The sequence below is a fragment of the Tupaia chinensis genome, unplaced genomic scaffold (genome assembly GCF_000334495.1).
Source record: "Tupaia chinensis unplaced genomic scaffold, TupChi_1.0 Scaffold148884_1, whole genome shotgun sequence".
Classification (NCBI taxonomy): domain Eukaryota; kingdom Metazoa; phylum Chordata; class Mammalia; order Scandentia; family Tupaiidae; genus Tupaia; species Tupaia belangeri.
Genome location: NW_006208732.1, coordinates 31873 through 39691, shown reverse-complemented (window position 1 = coordinate 39691; position 7819 = coordinate 31873). Strand labels below are relative to the sequence as shown.

The window sequence follows — 7819 nt, the reverse complement described above, 5'->3', positions numbered from 1 at the left end:
TATACATATATATATGTGTGTGTGTGTGTGTGTCTGTATATATATATATATATATATATACAATTTAAACAAAAAAATTATTGGTGCCCTGGGGATTTTTTGGTTAAGTCCTTATCAGTCATTCACTGGCCCCTACTCCATGGGAGCCCCCACTTTTTTACAACGAAGTGACAATGAAAAGAATTTAAAACTGAGTTTAAAGAAGAAATCTTCGCTTATGCCCAATATCTATTAAGTACAGAACTGGCAGCTTGGTAGATAATTAGAAAGCCATGTTATTTATATTGAAATAAGGGCCTTTTAAATTGAGTGGAGCCAAGCTCATTTAGTAGGATTCTGAAAAATATACACATATTTTATGTGAACTAACAAGAGTTGACCGGAATAATATCATTTTACTCTATAATGATGAACAAATATCACTTTAGCACTTGGATTGTTGCCCTAGTAGAGGAGACATGTATCAGACACTAAAGAACATTGATTAGACAGAAATGAAGCTGGTCATTAAGCTGAGGATTATGAAAATTGTCTCTCATTTCTTACAGAGCACACTGGATAGATTTTAGCATGTAAATGACGTATGATTACTTACATATAATTGCCGCTCTCATATTTCCAGGGAAGAAAAATACAAGTCCAGAGCCGATATCTTTTGTGTAAGTACATTCAGGGCTCAGTCTACCATTTTCCTCTACAAACAATAACAATATAAGTCAATCTTACTATTCTGGGACACAGAACATATGATCTGATTTCCATGAAATTGCTAATACAGAAAACCATTCTGCACTGATTCCGAAAACAGTGTCTGTAGCCCATTTCTCATTGCACATCTTACAGAACTAAGTAAATGTACCACCCATGACTAAGCCAGAAGTTATTTTTTACATATGTTTAATATTTCAATGTTACTATTTCAATCCAGAAATATTAATTTATGCAAAATCCAAACATTTTGCACAATGTTTCAGACTACCATAAAACCTGCCTGAGTTGGGACTAGTAGTTAGCGTAATGACTATGTCGCTGGACTCCCACGTAGTTGACAGCGGTTCACATCCTGGACCCGGTGGCTTAAACTCACACCAGGCGCATGTGCGTGCGTGCCCAAGATCCCGAGAGGAGAATGGAGGAGAAGGGATTGTGGCATAGCCATCTCCTCTGGGAGGTGATTTCTCCCTTTCTATCTCTCTGTATCTCTCTGTCTGGCGAACACACGCGCCCTATAGCAAAAACCTCTCCAAAAAAAAGAGACCTAAAGCAAAAACCTCTCCAAAAAAAAAAAAAAAAAAAAAAAAAAAAAAAAAAAACCTGCCTGAGTAAGTGTGCCAGTGAATTTCCATTTGCCTTGTACTCTCCAAGGTTCACTCCTTCTCCATCCTTTCCTCCTGGATACACCTCAGGAAGTTTCTTGCTATGAAATGAACCAATGGATTTCTTTGTTAACTGGTTTCCACTGGATGGTCACCTTCAAGAGACTGGAAGACTGTAGGAGAGAGGGTCAGGAAGGTTTTCTCCAATCCTCTCATGTTATATTTCATTTTTGCTTTTGCTTTTTCTTCTTTTTTTCCATTCTCTCTCTCTCTCTCTCTCTCTCTCTCTCTCTCTCTCTCTCTCTTTAATTTTTTTTTAGGTATTTGCCATAGGGCACATGCACTTGCCAGAGAGGAGAGAGACGAGAGAGACAGTGAGAGAGAACATGAGAAATCACAGCCAGGGAGGATGACTACACCACAATCTCTTCTCCTTTTTTCTCTTCCTGGGATTTTGGGTATGCACATACACGATCCCAGCATAATTTTCTTTCTTTTTTCTTCTTCATCTTATTTTCTTTCCTTTCTTTTTCTTCCTCTTCTTCTTCTTTTTCTTCTTCTTCTTTAATTCAATCACTGTATATCTTTACATTGTACAATATGATTTTCCCAGCATGAACACAGTGTATATTAGTCAAATCAAAGTTTTTACCGTATACATTAACATCAATAGATAACTTTTCATTTTTGTATAGTAAGTGTTGTGTTTGTTTGCTTTTCCCCTTGTCAGGTCTAAGACTTGAACCACAGTCAACCATGTGAGAGTCCAGCACCTTAACCACTACACCACCTCCTAGACTCAGTGCTGTATTTCTTACAGTCTCGGTCTCCTTCTGGAATTAAAGTTCCTGCCAACAGGTCCTCCTCTTTGGTTGCAGATTCTCAGGACTCTTCGATATTACCTCTTCCTTTGTATCTTCATACCTAGGAGTAACAATGGCTTCTTGCTCTTTTTGTCTTGGTGCCTTAACATCCTTTGCAGTTCTATTAATCTATTAATTAATTAATTAATGTACTCACACCTCTGTGAATTGTCCCTTTGTTAACCTTTCTTTACCTGACTAATCTAAGAGAAATCCTCCCTTCATAAATATAGATAAAGATGTAGTTTCTACACTTGGTCATGGCTGATAAAATCTACTCAATTCTGAGGGATGCACAATGATCAAAGCATTGCAGGCATTGCCTTGGGAATCAGTGGAGAAATATTTTCCTGTATTAGCAATTTCCAAATCAGATGTTCTGTTTCCTACAGCAGCAAGATTTATTTTATTGTTTTTCTTTTTAGAGTGAAACAAATCTAGGCCCCCATTTTGGCAGCCAAGTGAAAATTATAAAAATTGATTCATTCTATATTCAATTTAAAGAAAAAAACTTTTGTCTTATGCCCAATGACTATTAAATTCAGACTTAGCTCATTAATAGAATAATTATAGATTTGCGATATTTACATCGAAGGAAAGAGGAAGAAAAGGAGAGAAGGAAGGAATAACTGTAAGTTTTCCTTGGCAGATAAGTGTTGAATTCAACATTTAAAAACAAATAAACAACAATCGCAAAACAAACACACACACAACAAAACTTGAAGCTAATTTTACAACAGGTTAAGCAAAAGATGAGCTTGGTTTTTAGAGTTTTGTATTGCTTTGGTTAAAATGATGACAACTTGTTGTGGCACCTTAGAACAATCAGAATTTCTTATTGGCCATTTTATACATCTGAATAATAACCATGTGACAAGTAATTATGTGTGCATTTTAAACAATGTGGCAAAAAGAAATGTTTATACACAATATATCTAAACTTAGTCCTATAGGAAAAAAAGCAAGAAAAAGGAATTAGTGGGGTTGAAAGTTTGGCAATGCCCAGCTCAAGACTGTGACATCAGGGAACCAGCAGTTACCATAATGGCTATGTCGCTGGACTCCCATGTAGTCAACCGTGGTTCGTGTCCCGGACCCGGTGGCTTAAAAAACTCACGCCGGGCGCGTGTGCGTGCGTGCCCAAGATCCCGAGAGGAGAATGGAGGAGAAGGGATTGCGGCGTGACCATCCCCCCTGGGGGGTGATTTCTCGCTTTCTGTCTCTATGTCTCTCTCTGTCTGTCTGGCGAGCGCACGCGCCCTACAGTGAAAATCTCTCCAAAAAAAAAAAGACTGTGACATCAGTTCAGGAGGCACTCCCTAATTCTGCAGACTCTGCTACATCCCCGAAGGACATTAGTAAGGCAGGCAGACACCCACCCAAAGGAATCAGCCACAATAGCCTTCCATGTTGCATGTGCACCATTGCCTGCTTCAATCCATGAATCGGAGGTCTGCGGTAGGGAGACTAAAGGAATGGGACCAAAATTTATAGCTATCAACCCTAAATTTAAGGAACAAATGCTGGGTTAACCCAATGTGTCTGGGTATCCCATTATGTCCAATTCTCTATTCTGCTCTCCCCACATCAACATTCTGCCCCCCAGGACTGAATGTGACCAAATTCTCTATGACATGCTACATGGTGTTCCTTAGTTCTGGAGTTAGCATCAATCCCTTCCTTCACAATCTTCTTTTTATGTGACTAGCCTTTAATGCAAGGATGCTGTGCTTCACTGAATAGTGTCCGGAAGTGCTAGAGGTAAGATTTACTCACAGTCCCGCTGCAGGCCAAGGAATGTTGCTGTTGATATCAGTATAAGACAGTCTCTGAAACCCCATCATTGTTCTGATCATCTTTTTCCAGGGCTATTTCCCTAAAGGTTGTACCCTTAGGTGTCTTGGGTGCCTGCAATTTATACCTGGGCACTTCCCTGATGCCAGGCAGAACTTCAGTAGTAGGCTCTGGTTAAGTGTCTTCAGTTTTACATGGCTAACATCCATCTGTTGATCTACCTGATTCTCCCCCTTCTCTCTCTTTCCTCCCTCTCTCTCTCTCCATGTATATATGCAAACACACACACATATATATGTATATGTATACACACATACATATAATGTATACATATACATACACAAATACACAACAAAATTTCACTTGTATATTACATTCTTAAGTATTTTACTTATTCTTAATATCTTAGACAAATAGTTGCTGAATTTTCAGACCTACTAGGTTATCTGAAAATACTAATTTGCAAGAAGACATCATGTGAAAAGCCCAAGTCTTAGAATGAGGAGACAGAGTTCCTGGTGTGGACTGGTCCCCACAGATCTGAGTGGTCTTCACCTGCTCCTCCATCTGCCTGGCCCTCAGTAGTCTGATCTGTAAAGTGTTACCATGCATACCAATAGCCTGTTCCGTTCACTAAGTATTCCTGATTGTTTTTTCTCTCTTTTTTTTTTTGGAGAGATTTTTGCTATAGGGCACGTGTGCTCGCCAGACAGAGAGACAGAAAGCAAGAAATCACCCCCCAGATGGGGGGGGCCACGCCGCAATCCTTTCTCCTCCATTCTCCTCTCAGGATCTTGGGCACGCACACACACCCGGCATGAGTTTAAGTCACCGGGTCTAGGATTCTAACCGCAGTCGGCTACATGGGAATTTAGCAACATAGCCATTATGCTAACTGCTGGTCCCGAGTATTCCTGATTCTTACAACTCACAATTACTTGGACGCCCACTAGACTTTGTCAGAATGCATCTGTTGATAACTTTCTTCTTTTTTTTTTTTTTTGGAGAGTTTTTTTTTTTCGCTATAGGGCATGTGCTATAGGGCACAGAGAGAGACAGAAAGACAGAAAGCGAGAAAACACCCCCCAGAGGGGATGGCCACACCGCAATCCCTTCTCCTCCATTCTCCTCTCGGGATCTTGGGCACACACGCACACGCGCCTGGCGTGAGTTTTAAGCCACCGGGTCTGTGACACGAACCACGGTCGACTACGTGGGAGTCCAGTGACATAGCCATTACGCTAACTGCTGGTCCCAGCATCTGTTGATACCTTTCTAAGTTCTCACCTCCCAGACTAGGTACTAAGGAAATATGTGCTGGCCGAGAAGAGAATCAAATTTATTCCAGTTTGAGTATCTTATGCAACTAATTGGTAGGGTCAGGATCCCATGGGCTGTCATGGAGTCTAACTAGCTGGGAATTGTGATGGCAACCATAGTAATTACCACACCCCAAACCAGGAAAGGATTTGAGATGGTGTTTCCTATTAGAAATACTTGGCAAATGAAGTATGTGAGTGTGAGTGACAGATATTGCCTTTAGTATATTTCAGGAGCCACAGTCTCAAATCCTGCTCACAGGGCTAAATGCAATGGCCTCTTGCAGAACCTCTCAGACCTCCTAGCCTCTTTGTGGCTTTGAAAAAAGTACTGGATTTGGAGTAACAAGTACTGGGTTTGAAATCCTTCTCTGCTGCTTATAAATTTGTGACTGTGGGAAAAAAACTGAACTAATATTTGAAATTTAATTACTCGTCTGAAAATCAGATGACACCTACCTACCTGCCTATCTTACAGAATCACTGTGAGTCTTGAAGAAGATAGCTCTACCAATGCATAGAGCATGTTCGGAACACACTAAATTCAACTGGATTTGAATAATTGGATTCACCTTTAAAAGCATTCATTTTTAGAAGACCTCAACTTGCTATTTTATTTTTAGTATTAAAGTGAAAAATGCAAGAGGTGATTATTGCTTTTAAGAAAAATTATGAAGGTTATTAGTAATGGCAATTTTATAATATTAAAAATATCTACAGAATTATCTGAAGAGTTAGAATAATTAATTATTTAATGAATTTTTAATTAACAGGACTCCATGATAAGAGAGGACTGAATCTTTGTCAGAGATTAAAATGATAACGACAGGAGAAATATGATTTTAAAATAAGGCTGAAACAGTGAAATTGCACTAACAACAATTCATAGTTGAGAGTTAAATTTTGAGTCTCATATAATTTCAGAATAGCAATAATCTAAGGGGTGAGAGAATAAGCTAGGATCCATTTCTGCAAACCAGCAATAATAACTACTAATAATAATTCAATGAAATACACTCAGCCCTCAATATCCACAGATTCAACTAACCATAAATTGAAAATGTGTGAAAGACAAAAAAAAAAAAAGAAGAAGAAAAAAAAAACACAGTTAAAAAAATACAACAAGGGAACCAGCAGTTAGCGTAATGGCTATGTCGCTGGACTCCCACGTAGTCGACCGCGGTTCGTGTCCCGGACCCGGTGGCTTAAAACTCACACCGGGCGCGTGTGCGTGCGTGCCCAAGATCCCGAGAGGAGAATGGAGGAGAAGGGATTGCTGCGTGACCATCCTCCCTGGGGGGTGATTTCTCGCTTTCTGTCTCTCTGGCTCTCTCTGTCTGTCTGGCGAGCGCACGCGCCCTATAGCAAAAACCTCTCCAAAAAAAAATGTGGCTTACTTAGTGCCTGCGAGTGACAGTGCAGTGGAGGTGACCTGTAAAAGAGCCCATTCTTAAATCAGCTCATCCTGCTCGTTGATACCTGGTTTCCTGTTTGACCTGAGTAAAAGTTTCCTATCACATACTGCTTGTCCATATGTGTCTCAGCAGTAGAACATCAACTCACAGCAGCTTTGCTGGATTGGGCATTTGTTACCTTTGTAATTAATGCTGGAATACTCAATAACTGAGTAGCTCAATAAATGGCTTCTCAGAGTTGCAGGCAAATGGAAGCAGGATGCGTAGGCTTCTACAGAAGGGCTGCCTGCACTCATTCAGGCATTCGGGATAGTGATCTCTCTTGTCTTGGGATTAACTTGGGAATCCTGCTGCCTAATGTCTTATTCCAGCTCCGAAGTTCAATAACTGGGGCTTGTACACGTTACTCGACCCCCCCTGCACTTCCAGTTCTTCGTCTCTAAAATGCAAGTAGTAGCAGAACCTAACATCAGAAGGTTGTCAAGGAAATGGAATGAGATCCAATAATGGGAATGCTGCCCTGGCGGATTGTCAGCCATTAATGCATGTTGGGTGCTTGTACTGTCTTCCCTGATGGCCCCTGGGGACTGGTTCCAGCACTCCTACAGAACCAGATCTGAGGTAGCTCAAGTCCTTTATGTAAGAAGGTGTGCTATTTACATACAACCTAACACACCCTTCCACACATTTTAAATCACCTCTAGATTATGTACAATACCCAAATAGAAATGTAGGTGCTATGTAATAGATGTTATACTGTACTTTAATTTGTATTATTTTTATTGTTGCTTTAAAAAAATACCAGAGGTCATGTGAGCTTGCCAGAGAAGACAGAGAGAGGAGAAGAGAGAAAGAGAGAAGGAAAATGAGATAACGCTAACTGCTGGTTCCCTAAGTAAGCCACTTTGAGCTGATCTTTGTATCTCCATCAGGGTATTCATTTTATTATTAGAGACACTTGGTTAAACGACTCGCTTTTGCTGTTTTCTCATTTCTTTTGAGGGTGGTACTTTCAAATCATACTTGAATAATTCGATGATGTAGACTTTTCTCATTTTTTTCCCCCTTTGTCGTAAACTCTTTCCACCCAGTTTTTAGATTTCTTGCCAGTT

At 40.1% G+C, this 7819-nt stretch overlaps 1 long non-coding RNA gene across 1 annotated transcript in view; it reads right to left on the bottom strand.

Moving 5' to 3' along the window:
* LOC106734133 (uncharacterized) overlaps positions 1 to 7083 on the bottom strand; it is a 52512-nt gene extending 45429 nt beyond the window's left edge. The window contains exon 1 of the long non-coding RNA XR_001369875.1: positions 6886 to 7083. This is a non-coding gene — a long non-coding RNA (uncharacterized LOC106734133). The remainder of the gene's footprint in view (positions 1 to 6885) is intronic.
* Between the last annotated feature and the right edge of the window lie 736 nt (positions 7084 to 7819).